Source organism: Loxodonta africana, chromosome 3 (assembly GCF_030014295.1).
Source record: "Loxodonta africana isolate mLoxAfr1 chromosome 3, mLoxAfr1.hap2, whole genome shotgun sequence".
Lineage (NCBI taxonomy): Eukaryota > Metazoa > Chordata > Mammalia > Proboscidea > Elephantidae > Loxodonta > Loxodonta africana.
In genome coordinates, this window is record NC_087344.1 from 137,002,920 (window position 1) to 137,030,579 (window position 27,660).

The 27,660-nt window shown below is 38.5% G+C and overlaps 1 protein-coding gene across 1 annotated transcript in view; it reads right to left on the reverse strand.

Annotated features, from left to right (window-relative positions):
- Positions 1–27,660, reverse strand: part of SNX7 (sorting nexin 7) — a 124,450-nt gene that overhangs the window by 44,870 nt on the left and 51,920 nt on the right. The gene's annotated exons all lie outside the window — the stretch shown is intronic.

The following is a 27,660-nucleotide window of genomic DNA, read 5'->3' on the forward strand; positions in this document are numbered from 1 at the left end:
TACCTAAGAAAAATACATAAAAATTTATTGAGATATATTAAAGAAGACCTAAATAAATGGCATGGTATCTGAAAAATTATTCTCCCTATTCAAATATACTAGCTCAAACTCTTGATTTTAGCTTAAATATCAGATTCTTAGATAATTTTTTCAGAACAGCATTTATGTACAAAGTAGATTCCTATTTGGTATTCCATATCTCAGTTCATTGTTTTTTTCTTCTTAGCATTCACTGTTGTCCTTAGGGGCCATCGAGTCAGCTCCCACTCATAGCAACCCTATGTATAATAGAATGAAACACTGCCTGGACCTGTGCCATACCCACAATCGCTGCTACACTTAAGTCCATTGTTGCAACCACTGCGTCAATCCATTTCGCCAAGGGTCTTCTGTTTTTTCACTCACTCTCTACTTTATTAAAAATGATATCCTTCTCCAGAGACTGATTCCTCTTGATAACATGTCCAAAGTATGTGAGACGAAGTCTCGCCATCCTTGCTTCTAAGGAGCATTCTGGCTGTACTTCTTCCAAGACATATTTTTTCATTCTTCTGGCAGTCCATGGTATATTCAATATTCTTCAACAACACCATAATTCAAAGTCGTCAATTCTTCTCCAGTCTTCCTTATTCAATGTCCAGCTTTCACATATGAGGCAACTGAAAATACCAAGGCTTGGGTCAGGTGCACCTTAGTCTTCAAGGTGACAACTTTGCTTTTTAATACTCTAAACAGGTCTTTTGCAGCAGATTTGCCCAATGCAACATGTCGTTTGATTTCTGGACTGCTGCTTCTATGGGTGTTGATCATAGATACAAGTAAAACGAAATCCTTGACAAAATTAATCTTTTCTCTGCTTATCATGATGTTGCTTACTGGTCCAGTTGTGAGGATTTTTGTTTTCTTTATGTTAAGGTGTAATCCATACTGAAGGCTGTAGTCTTTGATCTTCATCAGTAAGTGCTTCAAGTCCTCTTCACCTTCAGCAAGCAAGTTGTGTCATCTGCCTAACACAGGTTGTTAATGAGTCTTCCTCCAATCCTGATACCCCATTCTTCTTCATACAGTCTGGTTTCTCAGATTATTTACTCATCGTACAGATTGAAGAAGTATGGTGAAAGGATACAACCCTGACCCACATACACCTTTCCTGACTTTAAACCACACAGTATCCTCTTGTTCTGTTCGAATGACTGCCTCTTGATTTATGTACAGGTTCCTCATAAGCATAATTAAGTGTTCTGGAATTTCCATTCTTCACAATATTATCCACAATCTGTTATGATCCACACAGTCGAAAGCCTTGGCATAGTCAATAAAACACAGATAAACATCTTTCTGGTATTCTCTGCTTTCAGCCAGGATCCATCTGACATCGGCAGTGACATCCCTGGTTCCACGTCCTCTTCTCAATCTGGCTTGAATTTCTGACAGTTCCCTGTTGATGTACCCGTGCTATTGATTTTGAGTGATCTTTAGCAAAATTATACTTGTGTGTGATATTAATGATATTGTTCGATAAAATTTCAGAATTCTGTTGGATCATCTTTCTTGGGAATAGGCATAGATATGGATCCTTCCAGTTAGTTGACCAGGTAACTGTCTTCCAAATTTCTTGGCATAGACGAGTGAGTACTTCCAGTGCTGCATCTATTTGCTGAAAAATCTCATTTGGTGTTCAATACACTCCTGGAGCCTTGTTTTTCACCAATGCCTTCAGTGAAGATTAGACCTCTTCCTTCATTACCATCAGTTCCTAATCAAATGCTACCTCCTGAAATGGCTGAACATTGACTAATTTTTTTGGTATAGTGAGTCTGTGTATTCCTTCCATCTTCTTTAGATGCATCCTGTGTCCTTTAATATTTTCCCTGTAGATTATTTAATATTTTCAATACTGCAACTCGAGGCTTGAATTTTCTCTTCAGTTCTTCCAGCCTGTGAAATGCCACGCGTGTTCTTCCCTTTTGGTTTTCTAACGCCATCCAGGTCTTTGCATGTGTTATTACAATACTTTGTCTTCTACAGCCACCCTTTGAAATCTTCTGTTCAGCTCTTCATCATTTCTTCCTTTTACTTTAGCTACTCGACATTCAAGAGCAAGTTTCAGAGTCTCTTCTGACATCCATTTTGGTCTTTTCTTTCTTTCTTGTCTTTTTAATGACTTCTTGCTTTCTTCACGTATAATGTCCTTGATATCATTCCACAACTCATCTGATCTTCGGTAGTGTTTAACATGTCAAATCCACTCTTGAGACGGTCTCTAAATTCAGTGGAATATATTCAAGGTTGTACTTTGGCTCTCATGGACTTGTTCTAATTTTCTTCAGCTTCAGCTTGAACTTGCATATGAGTAATTGATGGTCTATTGGTGCATTCTGCCCCTGGCCTTGTTCTGACTGATGATATTGAGCCTATCCATCATCTCTTTCCACAGAAGTAGTTAATTTGATTCCTGTGTATTCCATCTGGCGAGGTCCACGCATATAGTCCCTGTTTATGTTGTTGAAAAAATGTATTTGCAATGAAGAAGTCATTGGTCTTGCAAAATTCCATCATGCGATCTCTAGCATTGTTTCTATCACCAAGGCCATATTTTCCAACTACTGGTCCTTCTTCTTTGTTTCCAACTTGCATTCCAATCGCCAGTAATTACCAATGCATCTCGATTGCATGTTCGATCAATTTCAGACTGCAGCAGCTGATGAAAATCTTCTATTTCTTCATCTTTGGCCCTAGTGGTTGGCTCGTAAATATGAATAATAATATAGTCGTGTTAACTGGTCTTCCGTGTAGGTGTATGGATATTATCCTATCACTGACAGTGTTGTACGTCAGGATAGATCTTGAAACGTTCTTTTTGACGATGAATGCAACACCATTCTTCTTCCAGTTGTCATTCCCAGCATAGCAGACTATATGATTGTCTGGTTCAAAATAGCCAATACCAGTCCATTTCAGCTCACTAATGCCTGGGATATCGATGTTTATGCGTTCTATTTCATTTTTGACGATTTCCCATTTTCCTAGATTCATACTTCGTACATTTCCAGGTTTCGATTATTAATGGATGTTTGCAGCTGTTTCTTCTCATCTTGAGTTATGCCACATCAGCAAATGAAGGTCCTGAAAGCTTGACTTGATTCACAGCATTGAGGTCAACTCTGCTTTCTTCCTCAGTCGTCTTTTGAGTGCCTTCCCACCTGGGTGGCTCATCTTCCAGCACTGTATCAGATAATGTTCTGCTGCTATTCATAAGATTTTTCCTCACTAATTCTTTTCAGAAATAAACCACCAGGTCCTTCTTCCTAGTATGTCTTAGTCTGGAAGCTCAGCTGGAACCTGTCCACAATAGGTGACCCTGCTGGTATTTGAATACTGGTGGCATAGCTTCCAGCATCACAGCAACATGCAAGCCTCCACAGTAGGACAAACTGACAGATGCATGGGGGAGTATTCATTAGAATTAGCAATTATTTTAATTTTTTTGTCTATGTACTTTCCTGTTGGAATGTAAGTTCTACCACTCAAAGGTAAAATCTCCCGTTTCACCATTGTATCCCTGGTACTGACACTATCTTATTAATATACTTGGCTGCTAACTAAAAAGTTGGAAGTTCTAGTCTACCCAGGGGCACCTGAGAAAAAAGGTCTGGTGAGCTACTTCTGAAAAATCAACCACTGAAAACCCTGTGGAGCACAGTTCTACTCTGACACACATGAGTTTGAACTGACTTAATGACAACTGTTTTCTATAACACTATGTGGGAATTTGGTATTTGTAGAATGAATGATTTTAGAAAAGCAAAATGTTACTTATAACTAGACTTGTTTTCCTACTGCCTTTTCAAAGATTTATTTAAACTTTTAAATGCCACAATACTTTAAAATTTATCTATACCTAACCATAAGGTATATCACCAAAATTTTTTAGCAAAACACTGCAATTTGAATACGATAGTTACTCTTACATAAAAATATCATCATTTTCCTTTTAAAGTGGTTTCTCTATTATTTCCTTTTATGGAAAAAAAATTCAACCATTCAATCTATTTATTCAAATGCTGAAAATTTCTCTTTATAATCAGAAAGGCTGGGAAATTATCATTTTGAAAAGTTCTTGAAAATAATATACCTAAATAAAAAAATTTAATTACCACTCCATCAGAAGACAATGGAAAAATCAAAAATTCAGTTCTAATGTGACAGCTACATCTCCTCAACAAGTATTAATTAAATTGCAGGGGAGAGATAAGAGGCCTCTTAACAATAAAATTATATTATTTTCTGATGTGTAACAGAGGTAAGATGTGTTTGAAGAAATTAGGGGCTTGATTATACAATGCTTTGCAGGCATACGTATGATTATTAAGCAGTGCTTTTTTATACATTTTATAATACAAATATACTTTGTAATTATATACTTTATAATACAAACCTCTCTCCCTGAAACTCTTTGTGGATTTTGTTACTCAAATGTAACTTGTTCAGTTAAAAACAATGTACTTTCTAAAAATGATAAATGGAGTCATACAACACCCACATACGCAGCTGATGCATCGTCCTGAAAGAAAGAATAAATTCCTGATTTCCTGGGACACTGCAGGCAACAGAAAGTCAGTGATTTAACTGTCACGTTTCATAAATATAGAGATCTCCTTTGAATCTCCTGCATAACGTTGGCTCAGTAAATACACGTTGGATTGAAAAGGGTTCATTTCTTTTCAGGAGATTCCATGAGTTGCATTAAAAGAAGCCACTAAAAAAGGAAAGATATGGCTCCTTAAAAGAAAAAAAAAAAAAAAACTCAAGGTCTTTTAAATATGTGAAGTTCCTGTATTTCTTTCTGTAGAAATAACCTAAGCCTAGAAATAATCTAGCCTAAGTAATATGCTATATTATCATTATGTTTTCCAAGGTTTAAAACCCCTTTAAAGCCAGAATCTAAATTTACTTATTTCACAGACTCACAGGCTATACCATTTTCTGTCATGAAATATTTATATTTCACTCACTACTTACTGAACAAGATCTAACAAATTATTTATTTAATTCTCTTTATGCATATATATTTACATATACTTATGTACATTTATATTAAACTTATACATCATATGGAGTCCCTGGGTGATACCAATGGTTAACAAGCTTGGCTGCTAACTGAAAGGCTGGAGGTTCAAGTCCACTCAGAGTCACCTCCGAAGAAAGGCTTGTGGTCTACTTATGAAAAATCAGTCACTAAAACCCCTATGGAAACCCTGGTGGTGTAGTGGATAAGAGCTATGGCTGCTAACCAAAAGGTCAGCAGTTAGAGTCCACCAGCTGCTCCTTAGAAACTGTACGGGGCAGTTCTACTCTGTCCTACAGGGTCACTATGAGTCGGAGTTGACTCGACGGCAATGGGTTTGGTTTTTTGGGTAAAACCCCTACGGAGCACAGTTCTGACACATGGAGTCGCCATGAGTAAGTGTACTCAACAGCTACTGGTACTGATACATATACATACCCAGATGGCAACAGCTCTGCAATTTGATAAAATTGGTCGTTAGGGGCTTGGCTGCTAACCAAAAGGTCAACAGTTCGAGTCCACCAGCTGCTCCTTAGAAACTGTACGGGGCAGTTCTACTCTGTCCTATAGGGTCACCATGAGCCGGAATCGACTGGAAGGCAATGGGTTTTTTTGGTTTTTATGTGTTAACACATTTAGTCATATAAGATAGGTACTATTATGATCTCTAATCTACAAATTAAAAATTGAGGCACAGAGAAGTTAACTAACCTGTCCAAGACCACAGAGTAAAGAGCTGTCAACATCTTATATCCTCTGATTTAGCAATTTCATTTCTACATATTTATCCTACAGATATACTGGTATGTTTATAAAATAATGTATGTACAGACTTATTTCCTGGAGCACTGTTTATAGCAGGAAAAGATTACAAAGAACAAATGTTCATCAGCAGGTTCCAGGTTAATACGTTCTGGTACATCCACACAATGGAATATCAACTAAAATAGCAGTAAGAGAAATGATCTCTAAGATGTTATGTGAAAAAAGCCAAGTACAGAAATATTTATAACATATGTTATCACTTTCACACACACACACAAAAGAAAGGAAATCAGAACGTATATTTTTATTTGTTGTAAATCCATAAAGAAATCTGGAAGGTTACAAAACATGAACAACAATATTTACCTGCAATGCAGGCAGTAGGAACTAGGAGGATAGGATATAGGAGTGGGAAGGCAACTTTTCCCTCAATGTGTTTTATAAATTTAGGAATTTTAAACCATGTGAATATATTACCAGTTCATATAAACCATCTTTCTTTTTCTGGCAATGTGCTAACTAGTTATATGTTAACGACCAAGAATACGTATCATATGGGAGAAATGAAAAATCAAAGTTACTGATATTATATAAAAGACTACTGATGGTTGGAGATTGTATTTGTAGGGACCCCATTACATAAGGATTCAAAAAGTGAGGCATGAGAACGGAAACACTAGGCTCTATTTTTCTGATTGATGAGTGAACATAGTACTTCTTCAAATAAAGTGCGTTAGATGACTCGAGAAGTAGCTCTAGTAATGATGGAGGCATAACTGTTGACAACGCATGTGAAGAGAGTACGGTTGGGTTATGAAATGTGAGAATGGAAAATAGTTTTATTTCTACATTACATATATATGTACGTATTACATGTCTATATACACATTAAAAACAAAAACCAAACTCATTGCCGTCCAGTTGATTCTGACTCATAGCGACTCTATAGGACAAAGTAGAACTGCCCTACAGGGTTTCCAAGGAGCAGTCGTTGGATTTGAACTGCTGACCTGGTGGTTAGCAGCCGAGTTCTTAACCACTCTGGCACCAGGGCTCCATATAGATAAATACACACGTGCATACATACACACGCATACGCGTGCACGCGTGCGCGCACACACACACGTCTTAGTCATCTAGTGCTGCTATAACAGAAATGCCAAATCTGGATAGCTTTAACAAACAGAAATTTATTTTCTCACAGTTTAAGAGTCTAGAAGTCTGAATTCAGAGTGCTGGCTCTAGGGGAAGGCTCTTTCTCTCTGTTGGCTCTGGAGGACCTAAGGTCCTTGTCTCTTCAGCTTCTGTTTCCTGGTTCCTTGGAGATCTCCATGTGTCTTGGTATCTATCTTTCCCCATTTCTCCTCTGCTGCTTGTTTAATCTCTTTTATATCTCAAAAGAGAGTGACTCAGGATACACCCTATACTAATCCTGCCTCATTAACATAATAAAGACAGCCCATTCCCAAAGTGGATTATAATCACCGGCACAGAGGTTAGGATTTACAATACATATTTTGGGGGGCCATAATTCAATCCATAGCAATACATAAATCACATACCTTTAAGTGTGTGATCTTAAATATTTGTAATTAAGTTAATCTACATATATAACTAGAGCCCTGGTGGCATAGTGGTTAAGTGCTCAGCTACTAGCCAAAAGGTCAGCACTTCAAATCCACCAGCCGCTCACTGGAAGCCTATAGTGTCCTTCAGGGTCACTATGAGGACAAAAGCCTTGTCTCCTGGTGAAGGATCTTCCTGGGAAAACTGTGTTGGGGTAGCCTTACATTTGCACTTGTACGTGTAATAAATGATGACCACCTCTGCTACTCCCCTTGTCCATCTGTCATATGTTCATGCCCCTTTCATCCTCTCATTTAGGGAAAACCCATAACGTGCCCGGCTTGTTTCCAGTGCAAGGGTCTGTGACAGGCCTTTTCGTGCACTGGTGATTTGCGTTGAACGCACTTCATTGATATCTCCATCTCTTACATGCTTTAGATTAAAAGTATGTAGATCAGAGGGTCTCACCAAAAAGAGTGTGGTATGTCTTGGGAAGGACAGGCTCTCTGGAAGTTTGTATACCCTGAAAATTCCTCCAGTGATCCTGCTCTTCCCCTCTCCTGGCCACTGAGAGCCACTTACACAGATAAAGGGAAGAAATTGCACCTCCTTCACTCATTTCATACCCTCCTTTTTACAGTGAGACAAGCAAGGCCGGTCAAATTACTCTAAAATAAATACCATTAAAACTTCCAGTTCATTATGACAAGATATTTCAAATCATCAATAATTTTCTGCAGCAAGGATGGCAAATAAAATTCATCACAAATGCAGACTCCAACTGATCGATGGTGTCTGAAGCATGCTCATAAGTATTTTCAGGGATTTGTCTGGGCTCAAAAGTAAAGGCCCACGAAATATCAGTGGTGTCTGCATTGGGTGAAAAGCAGAACTCTCTTTAAAGCTGTTGTCTGTTTTCAAGGCCTGGAATAAGGTTAATAGCACAGTTTCTGGAGTTTTGCTTCAACAATTCCTATGTGTGCAATACTGAGCCAGGAACTTTATTTCTCTGTGCCTCAGTTTTCACACCTATAAAATGATCATAATATATCCTAAGTGGGATAATACATGAAGAATACTTAGAACTCTGCCTGGCACATGTTGTTGTAGTTGTTGTCAGTTGATGCTGAGGCTGCCCCTAACTCATGGCGATGCCATGCACAACAAAAGGAAATGCTTCCTGGTCCTGCACCATCCCTGTGATCAGTTGCAGACTGAACTTTGTTATCCATGGGGTGTTCATTGGCTAATTTTTAGAAGTAGATCACTGGGCCTTTCTTCCTAGCAACACGTAAGCCTCCATTGACAGATGGGCGGTGGCTGTGCATAAGGTGTAGTGGCGGAGCATTGAACCCTGTCTCCCACATGGAAGGTAAGAATTCTACCACTGAACCACCACTGTCCCCTGAGAACCATTAAAACCAGTTGCAAAGGCCTAATCTCTAAAATCTACAAGAAAATCCAACACCTCTACAACAAAAAGATAAACAATCCAATTAAAAAATGGGCAAAGGAAATGAACAAACACTTCGCCAAAGAAGACATGCAAGTGGCTAACAGACACATGAGGAAATGCTCAGGATCTCTAGCCATCAGAGAAATGCAAATCAAAACTACAATGAGATACCATCTCAACCTGGCATTACTGGCACAAATTAATAAAAACAACAGATAACAAATGTTGGAGAGGCTGTGGTGAGATCGGAACTCGTATGCACTGCTGGTGGGAATGCAAAATGATACAACCATTTTAGAAAATGTTATGGTGCTTCCTTAGAAAGCTAGAAATAGAAATACCATATGATCCAGCAATCCCACTCCTAGGAATATATCCTAGAGAAATAAGAGTTGTCACACTGATAGATAGATATACGTACACCCATATTCACTGCAGCATTGTTCACAACAGCAAAAAGATGGAAACAACCTAGATGTCCATCCACAGATGAATAGATAAACAAACTGTGGAACATATACACAATGCAGTATCACGCAACAGTAAAGAGCAACGATGAATCTGTGAAGCATCACATAACATGTATGCATCTGGAGGGCACTATGCTGAGTGAAGTAAGTCAATCACAAAAGGACTAATATTGTATGAGACTACTACCGTAAAAACTCGTGATAAAGTTTACATACAAAAAGAAACAATCTTTGATGGTTATGATGGTGGGAAGGGGTGGGGGTGGAAAAACACTTAATAAACAATAGATAAGCAGTAACTTTGGTGAAAGGTAAGACAGTACACAATACTGGGGAAGCCAGCACAGCCTGTACCAGGCAGGGCCATAGTAGCTCCATAGACACACCCTAACTCCACGAGGGACTGAACTGCTGGGCTGAAGGCTGTGGTGGGGACCATGGTCTCAGGGAACATCTAGCTCAATTGGCATTACAAGGTTTTTGAGGAAAATATTCTACATTCTACTTTGGTGAGTAGCGTCTGGGATCTTAAAAGCCTGTGAGCGGTCATCTAGGAAACTCCACTGGTCTCACCCCTTTGGGGGCAAGGAAGAATGAAGAAAACTAAAGACACATGGCCTCCACCAGGCTGAATCCAATACAACGAGATGGTGCCCAGCCACCACCACTGAGTGCTCTGACAGGGATCACAATAAAGGGTCCGAGACAAAGCTGGAGAAAAATGTAGAACAAAATTCTAACTCAAAAAGAAAGACCAGACTTGCTAGCCTGACGGAGACTGGAGAAACTCTGAGACTATGGCCCCCAGACACCCTTTCAGCTCAGTAATGAGGCCACTTGTGAGGTTCACCTTTCAGCCAAAGATTGAACAGACGCATGGAACAAAACAAGACTAAAGGGGCGTACCAGCCCTAGGGTAGGGACTGGAAAGTAGGAAGGAACAGGAAAAGTAGCAATAGGGAACCCAGGGTTGAGAAGGGTGAGTGTTCACATGTGGCGGGGCTGTTAACCGATGTCATACAACAATGTGTGTACTAACTGATGAGGAACTACTTTGCTCTGTAAACCATCTAAAGATCAATTAAAAAAAAAAAAAAACAGCTACATGACACACAGTAAACATTTAGTAAATGTTAGCTGTATTATCATCAATTAGTTTTAGCATCATTTATTGATCTGTTTAAAACAAAAATCTATATAATTCCTTGAAAGAAAAAAGAATTTCTACTTTCTCTAATCTCTACATATTCCAAAGTGTTTTCAAGTTAAAGCTTCCACTTTATTGTGAAATCTAAGTGTTATTTTTAGAGAGGAAAAAAGAAGAAAGGACTAACTCTTAAAAGTCCTATTTGTTTTTATTTTAGTAGTCAAGCATTGTCATTTGCCTTCAATTTTTTCTACGCCTCTAGACTTCAAACCCACCAACTGGAGGATGAGGGGTGGAAGTATTTGTAAAAGATCAGGAATATAGTGCAAGGGTTATAGGTCTGGCTTTGCTATTTAACTAACTATAAAATTATGATCAAATCATTTAATGTTTCTTCTCAAAATCTTTATTACTACTAATTTAGCTTAAACCACCATCACCTCCGGCCTAGACTTTAATAGACTCATAACAGTTCTCTAGGTTTCCCATACAGAAAACAGAGTATTTGAAAATAGCTATCTGCTCTTCTTTTCTTCTTTCCCTTGCTGAACAATTCAGTCCTGGAGCTATCAAAACACCAAAAACCAAACTCATTACCATCAAGTCGATTCTGACTCATAGCGACTCTACAGGACAGAGTTGAACTGCCCCATAGGGTTTCCGAGGCTGTAATCTTTACTGAAGCAGATTGCCACATCTTTCTCCTGTGGAGTGGCTGGTGGCTTCAAACCACCAACCTTTCAGTTAGCAGCCGAGCACTTAACCACTGCACCACCAGGGCTCCATCGTATTGCTATCAGATAACTTTAAGAGCAAGGATGGTGTCTGTGCTGGCTGACGATAAGGGGACGAAGCCACAGTAAGTCCAGAGCAGCATGTCAGATCATTAGTAAGGTAAAGTACCTGCAGAAAATGGCCTGGTGTGTGTTGGCTAACAGTCCAGGAAGAGTGAGGAGAGTACTATGTAGACAGGTAGCCTGGCATGGGGAATCAGAGTCCAAGATAGGTAAAGAGGATGCCCTCACATGGGTTTGACCACGTGGGGAGAGGAATACTTCTAAGTGAGAAGATGGCACAGGCTATGTAAGATTGGTCATATACATGGGGATTGATCAAATTTGAAAACTTATGAAGGATAATGGGAGCCAGTTTCTCACTGTCAGAAAGAAGCTGCAAATATGGAAAGAAAGAAAACCAGAACAAACCACTACAATATTAAATTAGAATTGGAGGCATTGGTATGAACTCATTGTTCTGAATATACAAACAGAAAAAAACAGATACTAAAAATGTGTATATGTGTATTTTTGTGTGAGTGTACATAGATATATTCCCCAGCTTTATCCACCAAGATCTTAGATTCCAAATATTATTTTTTTTCACTAAAAAGAACAAAGCATCCTTGAACAAATGGCTAATCCCAGGGCTAGGGATGGGTAAGTACAAGAAGATCATGGAATGTCTTGTACCAGAAAGCAAAGAAATGTTAAAAGAATGATGAGAATGTGTCAAAAGGATACAGAAGCCTACCTGAAGGTGGTCCTGTTGGGCAAAATATAGGCAATTTGAGCAGCAAAACAAATAGTAGTAATGAACTGAAATCTACTGACTAAAGTAGGAAGTCACAGTTCATACACACACACACACACACACATACACACAAATTGAAAGTCTGATAAGAGATGAGACAATCACACAGACTTGAAGTAACTCCTCACAAAGGGAAAAGAGTGATTCTGCAGTGGAAAAGCCTGACACCGCCTGAATCCAGTGATCAAAGTGAACATCATTACTAATGGGAAAAATAAAAATTATGCACCCCTGATAAAATGCTGAGAAAAGATCACAGTGTGAATTTAGTTATTATTCCTGTTGAAAATTCATAAATTGTAACTAATCATAAGGAAATAGCAGACAAGCTCAAATTAGAGATATTCTACAAGATAATTGAAGTACAAAAGTGTAAAGGTCATGAAAGTCAAGCAAAGATCTAGGAATTTCTTCAAGACTAAAGGAGACAACTAAACACTGTCAAGAAGAATGTGGAAACAACTAGTAAAACAAGGAACAACTATGGCGTCTGAGCATTAGGTAATAGACATGCATTGACATTACCTTCCTGATGTTAATGACTGCATTGTGGTTATGTAGGAGACTATCCTTGTTGATAAGCAATACACACTGGATGTATGAATGTAAGGTTTGCAACTTACTCTCCAATGGTTCAAGGGAAAAGAGGTCTGTGAACTGGCTTGTAACTATTCTGTAAACTAGTCATTTCAAAAAAAAAAAAAAAGGTACCATATTTAAAAGCAATAACAATTACAGCTCTTCCCTGATCAAAACTACTCTGTGGCTTTTCATTGTAACCAGAATAAAGCTCAAGAGCTATAAACTGTGCCTTTGCTTGCTCTTAGTTTTCATTCCCCAGCCCTTACCATACCTTTGTTCTTTATATTCTACTTACACTGGACTTAAGCCTGCCCCTGAAACATGCTAAGCTTATTCCCATTTCACAGTTTAGCGCATGATTTTCCTTTTAGAGAACTTGTACTCCTTATCATCATTCCACTCTCCTCTCAATGTCACCTCCTCAGAAAGGTCTTCTCTGACCACTTTAGCTAAAATTCTATCCTCCTCCTGGCATTCTCTATTACTGTATCATATTTTCTTCACAGAACTAATCAATGTTAAAAAGTATGCTGTGTTGCTGTTAGGTACTGTCGACTCTCAACTCACAGCAACCCCATGACACAGCAGAACTACCTCATAGGGTTTTCTAGGCTATAATCTTTATGGGAACAGGTTGCCAGGTCTTTCTTCCACAGAGCTACTGGGTGGGTTGGAACTGCCAACCTTTTGGCTAGCAGCAGCATGCTTAACCGTTGTACCACCAGGGCTTCTTATCTAAAAGTATACTATTCATGTACTTATTTTTTTTTTTCATTTATTTTCAATCTCTTTCCATTGTAGTGTAAGCTCCTTAAGGACAAGCACCTTGTCAGTAGTGTTCACTACTGTTTCCCACCACCTAGTATTTGAACAATAAAGAAGCTAATAACTATTTGCCGATTAGTTCTATAAGCCTCAATTTTATCATTAAAAAATGTGAATAAACTATTAGCTACCTAACAAGATTACTTAATGGAAAATCTATGCAAATGATTAGCACAGCACCTGGCATATACTAGGAGTCCCTGGGTGGTGCAAACAGTTAAGTTAAGTGAAAGGTTGGTGGCTGCAATCTACCCAGAGGTGTCTCAGAAGAAAAGCCTAGCAATCTACTTCCAAAAGGTTACAGCCATTGAAAACCCTATGGAGTACAGTTCTATTCTGACACATACAGGACTGCCATGAGTTGGAATTGACTTGATGACAACTTGTTTTTTTTTTTTCTGGCATATCATATGTGATAAATAGATGTTCCACCACCTTTGTGTCAGTTTGTCTTACTGTGGTGACTTTCACATTGCTATGATGCTGGAAGCTATGCCACTGGTATCTCAAACACCAGCAGGGTCACACACAGTGTGCAGGTTTCAGCAGAGCTCCCAGATAAGACAGACTACAAATAAAGGGTGATCTACATCTGAAAATTAGCCAACAAAAGCCTTAGAGATCACAACAGAATATTGTTAATATAGTGCTGAAAGATGAGCCCCCTATGTTGGAAGACACTCAAAATACAGAGTGACCAAAACAATGGATGTAAACATACCAATGATCGTGAAGATGACACACGACCAGGCAATGTTTAGTTCTGTTGTACATGAGGTGGCCATGAGTTGGAGCTGGCTCGATGGCAAATAACAACAGAACAGATGTTAATTATGCTTACAGAAGAAAGCACTGCTTTGGCCTAGAGACTTTTGGAAAACTGAATGGTGATTTGATTGGGTTATTTTCCCCTAAATTTACTCTCCACCTGTCTGTGAGTTTGTCCTACTATGGGGGCTTGCATGTTGCTGTGATGCTGGAAGCTACGCCACCAGTATTTAAACACCAGAAGGGTCACCCGTGGTGGACAGGTTTCAGCAGAGCTTCCAGAGTAAGACAGACTAAGAAGAAAGTCTCGGAGGTCTACTTTTAAAGAGAATTAGCTAGTGAAAACCTTATGAACAACAGCAGAACATTGTCTGACATAGTGCCAGAAGATGAGACCCTCAAGTTGGAAGGCACTCAAAATACAACTGGGGAAGAGCTGCCTCCTCAAAGTACAGTTGACCTTAATGACTTGGATCGAGTCAACCTTTTGGGGCCTTCATTTGCTGATATGGCATGACTCAAAATGAGAAGAAACAGCTGCAAACATCTGCTAATAATCGGAACATGGGATGTACAAAATATGAATCTAGAATAATAGGTAATTGCCAAAAATGAAATGAAACACATAAACATCAATACCCTAGGCATTAGTGAACTGAAATGTACTAGTATTGGCCATTCTAAACTGGACAATCATATGGTCTGCTATTCTGGTAATGACAACCTGAACAGGAGTGGTGTTGTATTTATTGTCAAAAAGAACATTTCAAGATCTATCCAGAAGTACAACACTATCAGTGATAGGATATTATCCATATGCCTACAAGGAAGACCAGTTAATATGATTTTTATTCAAATTCACACATCAATCACTAAGGCCAAAGATGAAGAAACTGAAGATTTTTACCAACTTCTATAGTCTGAAATTGATCAAATATGAAATCAGGATTCATTGATAATTACTGGTGATTGGAATGCAAAAGTTAGAAACAAAGTAGGATTGGTAGTTGGAAAATATGGCCTTGGTGATAAGAACAATGCTGGAGATTGCATGACAGAATTTTGCAAGACCAATGACTTTTTCATTGCAAACACTTTTTTCACTAGCATAAACAGCAACTATACATGTGGACCTTACCAGATGGAATACACAAGAATTAACTACATCTGCGGAGACAATGGAAAAGCTCAATTATCAGCAGTCAGAACACAGCCAGGGGCCAATTGTAGAACAGACCATCAATTGCTCACATAAAAGTTCAAGTTGAAACTGAAGAAAAGTAGAACAAGTCCATGAGAGCCAAAGAATGACCTTGCATGTATTATATCTGTATTTAGAGACCATCTCAAGAATAGATTGGATGTGTTCAACACTAATGACCAAAGACCAGATGAATTGTAGAATGACATCAAGGACATCATACATGAAGAAAGCGAGAGGTTATTAAAAAGACAGGAAAAAAAGAAAAGACCAAAATCAATGTCAGAAAAGACAGAAACTTGCTCTTGAACTTCAAGCAGCTAAAACAAAAGGAAGAAATGATGAAGTAAAAGAGCTGAACAGAAGATTTTAAAGGGCAGCTCAAGAAGACAAAGTTTTATGATTACATGTGCAAAGACCTGGAGATAGAAAATGAAAAGGGAGGAATACACCTGGTATTTTTCAAACTGAAAGAACTGAAGAAAAAACTCAAGCATCGAGTTGCAATAGTGAAGGATTCTATCAGGAAAATATTAAATGATGCAGGAAGCATCAAAAGAAGATGGAAGCAATACACAGAGTCACTATACAGAAAAGAACTGGTTGATGTTCAACCACTTCAGGAGGTAGCATATGATCAGGAACCAATGGTAATGAAGGAAGAAGTTCAAGCAGCACTGAAGGCATTGGCAAAAAACGAGGCTCCAGGAACTGACGGAATATTTACTGAGATTTTTCAACAAATGGATTCAGCGCTGGAGGTGTTCACTCGTCTATGCCAAGAAACTTGGAAGACAGCTACCTGGCCAAACAACTGGAAGAGATCCACATTAAGCCTATTCCCAAGAAAGCTGATCCAACGTAATGTGGAAATTATTGAACAATATCATTAATATCACACGCAAGTAAAATTTTTGCTGAAGATCATTCAAAAGTGGCTGCAACAGTACATGGACAGGGCCCACCCACCACCAACCACATGGACAGGCAGCTACTAGAAATTCAAGCTGGATTCAGAAGAGGATGTGGAACCAGGGATATTACAAAATTAGAACATTGTTTATGTCAAATGGATCCTGGCTGAAAGCAGACAATACCAGAAAGATGTTTACCTGTGTTTTATTGACTATGCTAAACCATTGATTATGTGGATCATAACAAATTATTGATAACATTGAGAAGAACAGGAATTCCAGAACACTTAATTGTGCCCATGAGGAACGCATACATAAAGCAGCAGTCATTGAACAGAACAAGGGAATACTGCATGGGTTAGTCAGGAAAGGTATGCGTCAGGTGTATATCCTTTCCCCATACCTATTCAATCTGTATGCTGAACAAATAATTTAACAAGCTGGACTATATGAAGAACAACGGATTGGAAGAAGACTCATTAACAACCTACATTATGCAGATGACACAATCTTGCTTGCTGAAAGTGAAGAGGACTTGAAACATTTACTGATGAAGATCAAAGGCCACAGCCTTCAGTATGGAGTACACATCAACATAAAGAAGACAAAAATCCTCACAACTGGACCAATAAGCAACATCATGATAAACTGAGAAAAGATTGAATTTGCCGAGAATTTCATTATACTTGGATCCACAATCAACACCCATGGAAGCAGCAGTCAAGAAACCAAAGGATACACTGCATTGGCAAATCTGCTGCAAAAGGCCTCTTCAGAGTGTTGAAAAGCAAAGATGTCACCTTGAAGACTAAGGTGCCCCTGACTCAAGCCAGGGTGTTTTCAATTGCCTCATATGCATGTGAAAGCTGGACAATGAATAAGGAAGACTGAAGAAGAATTGATGCCTTTAAATTGTGGTGCTGGTGAAGAATATTGAACATACCATGGGCTGCCAAAAGAACAAACAGATCTGTCTTGGAGAAGGTAAAACCAGAATGCTCCTTAGAGGCAAGGATGGCGAGACTACGTGTTTTACATACGCTGGACGAGTTATCAGGAGGGATCAGTCCCTGGAGAAGGACATCATGCTTGGTAGGGTAGAGGATCAGCAAAGGAGAGGAAGACCCTCAGTGAGATGGACTGACGCAGCGGCTGCAACAGTGGGCTCAGGCATAGCAAGGATTGTGGGGACGGCATAGGACCAAGCGGTGTTTCATTCTGTTGTGCATAGGGTTGCTATGAGTTGGAATCAACTCGATGGCAGCTAACAACACTGAGCTAAACCTCAATAGAGCGAAAAAACTTATTTTCTAAATCCTAGAAATACAATAAATCAAATGCAGCTAATTTAGTGATATTCCACTGAGCTAGAAGAAAAATTACTCATTCTACTCTTTGTAGAAATCTTATTTTTTATTTTTAAAAGTACTATTTAAATTATTCATACTTTAAATAATATTTTTATGATACCATTACACATTCTCCATTATTCTTTTACACTTTCTTACTATAACTTAATAAAATTTTTACTGACACAAGTTCCTAAATTGGCTTCAAACAGATTTATAAACATTAATTTACCTTAAAAAATTCCTCAAAACAAGCATTATTTCTGCATGCTTATGGATAGAGAATAATTAATGTCTGATTAAGGTTACAAGTTAAGTAAAAGTGAATCAAAGCCCTCTCCAGGCTTCTGACTTCCAGAGTGCTATTGCTATAAGCATAATCAAATATTTATTGAATGCCCAGACAGGGCTGAGAGTAAAAGAGATATGTAAGACAGACCCTTAGGATACATTTCGTACTAACAAAAAGTCTAAATTAAAAGGAAATTGAATCTATTTTGAGTTTCTATATAGGACAGCTGTTTAAACTATCATATGAATTGTCGGCAAAATCCCACAAACCAAAGCACAAATCCATAAGGATGCTATAAGTAGCATTTGTTAAAAGTCCTGAGAAGAAATGACTGGAATTTTAAACTACCTCTTTTACTTATCCATCTGTTACTTTTTCTATTGCAGTTAAACACTGAAAAAAAAAAATGTTACTAGAGAAAGACAAAGCTTACAAGCTTTCTTTAGGAAAATGTATCTACAACGTTACACTGACTCTCTTTTTCCACAGTCTTTCATTGTCTTTCCCCTCCCCCCATCCTCACCCTTTACAAACATACACAGGACTTATTCATCAAGACTGTAAGTTTATATGTTCTTTTCTCAAACTAGTAAACCTTAATATGCAGTAACGTCCCTAAGCAAATTTCATTGGTCAAAATTTTGGAAGTAGTACAATTTCTCCACCTCGCCCTCAAATATCTCCTGCCTGAATGTTTTTGGTAACAGTTATGTGAATCAGTCAGTGTTCAGGCCTGTGATTCCAACAGACATGCTATTGTTTGTGGACTCCAAAAAAAAAAAAAAAACTTAAAACACAATTTTGTCACAGATACATTGTAAGAAAAAAAATGATGTTGATCTTTACGTCTAGATTTTAGTTTCTTTTCCTATATTAGATTTAAGATGGCTTCCAAAATTATACACTACCACTAGTTTAAAGATAGTTAAGTAAAGATACTACTGCAAAGGGAGAATAAGGGTATGGAGAAAACAAGGTAAAGCCAGGGGTGAGGTTAATACACAAAACACACACTTGCCAGGGAGAAATAGGGGATAATTGAGGTTCTCAGTAGTCTAGCAATTAATGCCAAGGGCAGGATAAAGCATGGGATAAGGTCGGGCACAAATACACATTTACAGGCTGAAAAGAAGCCAGTGAGTGGTTCAGGAGAAATTAAATGCTACTGCTGGTACTAAAACCTAAATGGAACTTTTCCCACAAGCCCTCATAATTTATAATGTAGTCAGTGATGTAGATGCTTATTATAAAGAGGTTCTAGCGCTCCCCTTCTTAAAATGCCCCTCATTATAGATCAATGATACACTATCAAGTACAGTTTAGTTAAAATAATTCTAAGGGGGTACAAAATACAACTTTTTCATAGGCTGCATGAATTCAGATACATTTTAAAGTACCTATTCAATTGCCAGGCATCCCTGGGTGGAGTAAATGATTAATGTGCTCATCCATTAACCCAAAGGTTGGCAGTTTGAGTTTACCCAGAGGCACCTTGGAAGAAAGGCCTGGTGTCCTGCTTCTGAAAATCAGCCACTGAAAACCCTATGGAGCACAGTTCTACTGTGGCACACAGAGGACTGCCATGAGTCTGAGTCCACTTGAAGGCAAATGTTTTTGTTTTTTTTGTTTTTTTATTCAATTGCCTAGAATGACTAGGTGGGGCCGATGGGGGGTGGTCACTATTTAGCTCAAGCTAACTGTTGTGTCATTTTTTAAAAAAATAATATGAAGGTCTAACAAGCAGAACTGCACTACTACTTTGCAACCTTTCATCTAGAAAAAGGATGAAAAACCCAATATATACTTCAAAGAAGTATTGTTTATAAAAATGTCTATGACCTAACACAGGTTTGGCACTGGGCTAAAGGTTTTCATGTGCCGATTTAACAATACTCTAGGGAAAATATTACCCACTGTCATGGATTGAACTGTGTCCCCCTCAAAAAAATATGTGTCACCTTGGTTGGGCCATGATTCCCAGTATTGTGTGGTTGTCCTCCATTATGTGATTGTAATTTTGTTAAAGAGGATTAGGGTCCTTACTAAGGTCACATCCCTAATCCAATGTAAAGGAAGCTTCCTGGAGGGGGGCCTACACCACCGTTTATCTTACGAGATAAAAGGATAGTGAAGCAAACAGAGAGTAAAGATCTCATCCCACCAAGAAAGCAGCACCAGAAGCAGAGAGTGTCTTTGGACCTAGGGTTCCTGTGCAGAGAAGCTCCTAGCCCAGGGGAAGACTAATGGCAAGGACCTTCCTCCAGAGCCGACAAGGAAAGAAAGCTTTCCCCTGGAACTGACACCATGAATTTGGACTACTAGCCTACTAGACTGTGAGAAAATAAATCTTTGTTAAAGCCATCCACTTGTAGTATTTGTCTTACAGCAGCACTAGATAACTAAGATACCCACATCTTTCACAGTTGAGGAAATTAACCAAGGAAATGTAAGTAACTTGGCTCAAACTACAAAGACATTAAGTGGCCTCTCTGCCACAGAATGCTGTGGTTGAGGTCACATGCAACACTGCAGTTGGGATTGTTGTTGTTGTTAGGTGCCCTCAAGTGGGTTCTGACTCATAGCGACCCTTTATAAAACAGAACGAAACACTGCCCGGTCCTGCACCATGCTCACAATTGTTGTTATGCTTGAAACCATTACTGCAGCTGTTGTGCCAATCCGTCTCATGGAGGGTCTTCTCTTTTTTCCTGACCCTCCACTTTACCAAGCATCAGGTCCCTCCTGGCAACATGTCAAAAGTACATGAGACGAAGTCTCACCATCCTTGCTTCTAAGGAGCATTCTGACTGTACTTCTTCCAAGACAGATTTGTTCTTCCTTCTGATACTCCATGGTATATTCAATATTCCTCATCAAACCATAATTCAAAGGCATCAATTCTTCTTCACTCTTCCTTATTCATTTTCCAGCCTTCTCATGCATATGAGATGATTGAAAATACCATGGCTTAGGTCAGGTGCACCTCAGTCCTCAAAGTAACATTGTTGCTTTTCGACACTTTAAAGGGGTCTTTTGCAGCAGAACTGCCCAATGCAATGCATTTGATTTCTCGACTGCTGCTTCCATGGGCATTGATTATGGATCCAAGTAAAATAAAATTCTTGACAACTTCATTATTTCCTTTGTTAATCATAATATTGCTTATTGGTCTAGTTGTGAGGATTTTTGTTTTTTATTGGGATTAGACCTTATATTATATCCTGTCCAGAGAATAATGATCTACTTGGAAGTGCCAGGGGCATAAAAATAAATGAGAGAGGGAAAAGGCCAATATGGTTAAGATTTTAAATACAGATCCTGTGCTCAACAGACTCTTGTTCATAGGGTAGACATATTGTTTGCAAATTAATCAAATACTCATTATTAAGTTTATATAAACAGAAACACACAGGTTTTTTTCCTACCACTCAAGTTGGGCCCCGAATGTGAGGCCTTCCAGTGTGGTTATGAAGGGAACGGGAATTATAGACACTGAATTCTGGAGAAGGTTGTCAAGGGCCTTTCTGATTACAGCATCACTCATTCACCCACCCCAAACTCCCCCAAGCTGAGTGTATGTGACGCCAACATGCCTCAACACTACTTGCGGGGGCAGACATTTATTAGTGAATCTGTCCCTACTCCCCTTCTTACTGCCTCGGAGAGTGCTAATTTTTTCAGGTATCTGTGCCAAGAGGTATACTGTGGCCAGTCTAAGACAATTCTTATGGTCATGGACTTTCTGCAATTCTAGCCAAAGAGATGTGAAAATGTCTGCTGGGGCCCTTTTTTCTTCCACTGGATATCGCCATGCCCTTAACTGTTGGGTGAGTGTGTGCATATGTGTGGGGTCTGAGTGTGTATGACCGAGAGAGACACACACACACAGATGTGAACAGACAAAAAAGAGAGAAAGGAAAAATGATTATATTACAAAATGAGGCACATAGAAATCAATGAATTTATAAAAAGGTCAGGGGACAAAGGTGAGCCAGCAAATAAATATCTGATAAAAGGGAAAGGCTAACTCCACCACAACCACAAAAACACTATGTCAATATGGTACTTTTCTGAAAGCTTCCCAGAACTAGAAAGAAGGCAAATCTTGGTCTGTGCAGCATTTAGTACACTACACTGTACATGTGAATATTAATAACCACTATTTGAGAATGACTAAAGTATTTGTTCAAAAATAGCAGTTATACAGAGCAAGGACCAGTTTGAATAAATTTGATGTCTGTTTCAATCTAATGAACGTGGCTATATGCAAATTCAGACTATAATGATCTTATGGAGAAAAAAAACTTTTTTTTTTTTTGCTCACATAAATACACTGCCAAACAACTATGGCATTATTTCTAGATCCAACTCTCAGATTCTATGCACATGTTGCTAAATGTCAAATATATTCATATTCATTTATATTTGAATGTTGCTTTGAGTAGAAAACTATAAACCATCCATTCAAAAATAAAAATAAAATGGATATGCAGCATTATTTAGCACCGCAGATGAACCTTATTTATCTTACAGTTCAGCAGTGAAGTGAATAAGCATTTTTAAACAGAAACTCTGGCTTTGAAAACTTCTAAAGAACTGCAAAAAACACAAGTTCCTCCACATATCTGAGTTTTCCTCATAATCTCAGTCATTGTTACACCTTTCTCTCCACAGTCCAGAATTTTCTTCCTTTGATAGGACAATATCTATTTCATTGACTGTCTTCTTTATTAGAGCACATAACACAACGCTCAATGTCTCTTCAAATATTTCATTATCTAAGCTTGCCTAATTACTACTAATTTGTATCATATTTTTTATAAATGTCTCACAAATGTAAAAGTGGTCTAAAATGTTAAATAACCCTAAATAGGTCTGTTTCATTCATCGTATTGATTCAGTTATCTACCACCAGCCAAAGTTACACTTTGCTTATCCTCACTAGCCACTCCTCTTTTTTCTCCATTATCATTATCTCTTAATGTTGGAATACACCAAGGCTCAATCCTAGGATTGCTTTCTCCTTTTTTTTTTTTTCTCATCCTTTAGTGACCTCAACAAATCCATGGCTTCACATACCATGTATTTAATAACAACTTCCAAATCTATATCTCCAGCTGGACTCCTCGCCTGAACTCGGAATTTCTATATCTAACTACCGACTGAACATCTCCACTTGGGTATCTGATAGGCACATCAATGTCACATGCCCAAATCTGATTTCCCCATCTTCCCCATTAAATCTGCTCTTCCCGAAGTCTGCCACAACTCAACCAATGCCAACTTTTACCTTCCAGCTGCTCAGCCCAAAAATCTCAAAATTATCCTTGAATCCTTTTATCTTCTCACAACCTGCAACCAATCCAACAACAGCTCTACCTTCAAAATATACCTAGAATCTAACTGCCTCTTACCACTTCTACCCTGGTCCAAGCTATCATGTATCACTAGGATTGTAAAAGCTAGTGTCTAGCTTTGGCCTTCCCCCAATCACCTGCACACACAATACAGACATCATCTTCTGTCTTTCACAACCACCGTCATTGTTTTATAATTTAAGTCTGATCATGTTACCCTTCAGTTCAAATGACCTTTAGTGGCTCTCTATATCATGAGACCAAAAGCCTTAGGCCTTATGTGATTGACCCCTGGTTCCCTCTCTGACCTCATTTCCCACAACTCTCTCCCTTACTTGCTCCATTCCAGCAACACAGACTCCCTGCTTTTCCTGGACCATGCCTGGCATACTTCCATTTTGCACCTATTGTTTCCTGTGCCTGGGATGCCCATCTCCCAGGTATTTACATGGCTCAAGATCTCACGTCTTTCAGATTTTATTTAAACACTATCTTCTTGGTGAAGACTTCCCTAACTCTTAATTTAAAAGTGCACCACCATGCAACACCCCGTCTCCTCCACACTTATCACTATACATTTTAATTAATTTCTTATTTTTTGTCTCTACCCACTAGAATGTAAGCCTCATGAGGGCAGGAATTGTTGCCTGTTTTCTTTAATGCTGTTTTTCCAGTACTGGGAATAGTTCTGTTATAGGTAGTCAATAAAATTTTCTGATTTATTTTTGTTGAAAAGCTCTACCTTAAAAATGTCATCTTATCATGACATAAAGTAGCACTTCTCCAAATTTATTCTTCCTTTCATATTCTATAGCTTAGTTTATAGGGCCATTATCTGCCATCCTCACAAGCTAGAAATGTCAGAATCACTAATCACTTGAAACATTGGCTTCCTTTTATTCTCTAGGAGTTCCTGCGTGCTGCAAAGGGTTAACACGCTCAGTTGCTAACCAAAAGGTTGGAGGTTCAAGTCTACACAGAAGTGCCTTAGAAGAAAGACCTGGTAATTTACTTCTGAAAAAATCAGCCACTGGAAACCCTATGGAACATAGTTCTGACACACATGGCACTGCCATGAGTCAGAATCAACTCACTGGCAACTGGTAGTTCATTCTTTAAGTCTATCACCCACCTCTCTCTCTCAAATTTACACCCTCTGTAACTCCAGCACCACCTCCTGAGTTCAGGCTCTCACTGGATCCAAACTGCATGAAGTCCATGTTCCTCAACATGAAAAATGAGGCCCTCTTTCCATCAGAATGCAGCCTACCTTAACAGCCTCATATCTTCAGTTCTCCCCGAAACCCTGCTCTCCACAGATCCTGCTTTCCTCAGTATAGCATGTTCTTTGAGTTTTACTGCTTTTCTTAATACCCCCTCTGCCTAGAAAGAACATTCCTCCTTTGATAAACAATTTCTGAGTCATTTTCCAGGACCCACCTCAAATATCACTTCTATCAAGTCATCAAAATCAGAACAGCTAACAATGACTAAGTGCTTACTGTGATCTAAATAATTTAATTGTATTATCTCATTTAATCCTTAGATTGGAAAGGTATTAATAATTTCCCCAAATTATTGATGATTAAAAAAAAAAGAGGCTAAAAGAAGTGAAGGAGCTTGTTTTAGATTACAAAATGAATGAGAAGATGAGCAAGGTTTTTGATTCTAGGTCTAATTCTAAAGTCTAAAGGAAAAACAGCTGAACTGACTTTCAGATGAGTATTCTGTGTATATTTTGAAGGTAAAGGTATTTGCTCATCTGATTGTCTTTACTGAATTAAGGTCATTTTGAAACTACTGATTTTATTGCCATGAGACAAGAACTACAAACCACAAAAGGTAAGAAGGAACCACTCTACAACTACCCAGATAATAAATTAAGGCGTACACTCTAAAAATTGTGTCAGTTTGCCCCCCCCCAAAAAAAAAAACCGTAGCTTTTGTGGGTAAATGTGTGTGATGAGAATATAACGCCATTACTGTCAATTTATAACTTTTACAAAATCATAGGCAAGGTAGAAAGAACAGAGCCTTGCATTTGTAAGCCATAAAGCCCACATAAAGGTCAATTTATACGTTGAGCATGACCACCCAGTAATTATAATTTCCCTAGTCCTTGCCCTTCTTGATAGAGCTTCATCACCCGACCCTTTCATTTCTGTCGCTTTGCTCGGTTTGCATACAGCATCTCACCCAAAGCAGATTTTGACGCAGCCTCTGAAGGCAGCTTCAGCAGGTCTATAGAAATGGCCCCAGGGTTGTCCCCAAAATGGCCCTGCCTGGGTTGCCATGGTAAACAGCCAGGCTAGAGTGCTATATTCAGTTCTCTGCCAGGGTCGCCATGGTGACTGCAAAGAACTGCTTCTTAGAAGGACCTCACAAGGGCACGTTTCCATGGTGACCCTAGCTTGCATATTTCTAAGCAACCTCCCTTCATTTATACCATGACCAATCACGGCAGGTTCATTTTTAGAGTAACCCTGGAAGGTTTACCCCAAAGACTCCATCATAACACATCAAGATTTGAAAGTTAGAATGTATGTAAACAAGATATAAATGGTGCCATTTGCAAATAAAATCAATCCCTATATATTATAGGAAGGATCTGTTTTGATGGGTAACAAATAATCATAATGATTACAATGCCTCTGTTAAATATGTGTTTCAAATATTAATTGAAAGTAATCTACAGAATATAAAACAGATAACTAAAGTCTCAAATTTCTCCAATCTTAGAATTTAGCAAATAATTAGGTATTAAATACTTTACAGTGGACATGAAACAAACAAATGAAATCATAGATACATATTGACCATTAGGTTATAATAAGAGCACCAAAGACATTTTGATGGAGCAAAAGATAAGTATTTGCCAACCAAATTAAGGAAAAAAAGCAAAAACTAATTTCCTTCAGCTGAGTTTGAAATGCCTACACATATTTGGGACAAATCTATTTTTTTTCCCGTGTTTCTGCTGTTGGAACCATCCCAAGAAATCTTCCTTTCATTTTAAAATACGAATATAGGCCATCCTGAACAGATGCTTGGTTTTTAAGCCATCTTACTCTTCTGGAACTTTAAAATACTGTATTTTTTATAGTACTTGGCCAACAGTAAAATTTTATCTATACACCAATTTTGACATTTTGAATAATTATTTAACAAATAGCAAACAAATTCTAAAGTTCAAGAGATGAAGATAAAATTTCTGTACAACTACCCAAAAAGCAAATAGAAGTTCCTTATTGGCTGGAAAAAGTTGATCTTGGGTACCCTTCCCTTCTCCTCATTTTAAGGTAAAAATATAGACAATTGTTCCCTCAAGCACTAGTTCCATTGATTCAGCATTTTCTATTATTCATTGCCCCAGATTCCTTTCTCCTACTCTGTCCACTGCAGCCCTCCATCTCTATGCACATTCCATTCAGGAGAAAAGAATTTCAGTTTACAAAACTATGGTTATGAAACATAGCAAGTAAAAGCCATACTAACAATTTAATTCATAATTACTATTTAGTGAAATCTCAGTGTTTTTCATAAAACCTGACTTTACAGACACCTGTTGCTAAAAGACACCCATATGTTTTCATGAATCAGATTAGTCACTAATTTTCATCCATTCATTTACTCATTCATTCAGCAAATATTTACTGAGTGACTACCATGGAGCCCTGGTGGCACAATTGTTAACAGCCAAGGCTGGTAACCAACAGGTTGGCAGTTCGAATCTACCAGGCACTCCTTGGAAACCGTATGGGGCAGTTCTACTTTGTCCTTCAGGGTCGCTATGAGTCAGAATCAACTCAAAGGCAATGAGTTACCATGTGCCAGTCATTGTTCTGAGGGCTAGGAACACTGCAGTGAATAAATTAAAAATTCTTCCCTTTCAGGTGCTTAGATTCTGGAGGTAGGGAGAGAGAGGAACATAATATTAGGAAAATCATATATTAGATAGTGATTAAAGCTATGGAGAAAACTAAAGCAGGGAGGAGGGATGCAGAGTCCCCAGCCCAGTCAGGACGGAGGCTACAACGCTACAGATTAACAGGGGACTTCAAGGACTCCTCTACTTACCTGACACGTATATATCCAATACAGTTGTTAATGTTTTTGTTGTGTGCTGTCAAGTTGATTCCAACTCACAGGAACCGTACAGGACAGAGTAGAACTGCCCTATAGGGTTTCCTAGGCTATAATCATTATGGGAGCAGAATGCCAGGTCTTTTCTCCCATGGAACCACTGGTAGGTTTGAACCTTTTGGTTAGGAGACAAGCATTTAACCACTGACCCACCAAGGTCCTTATAC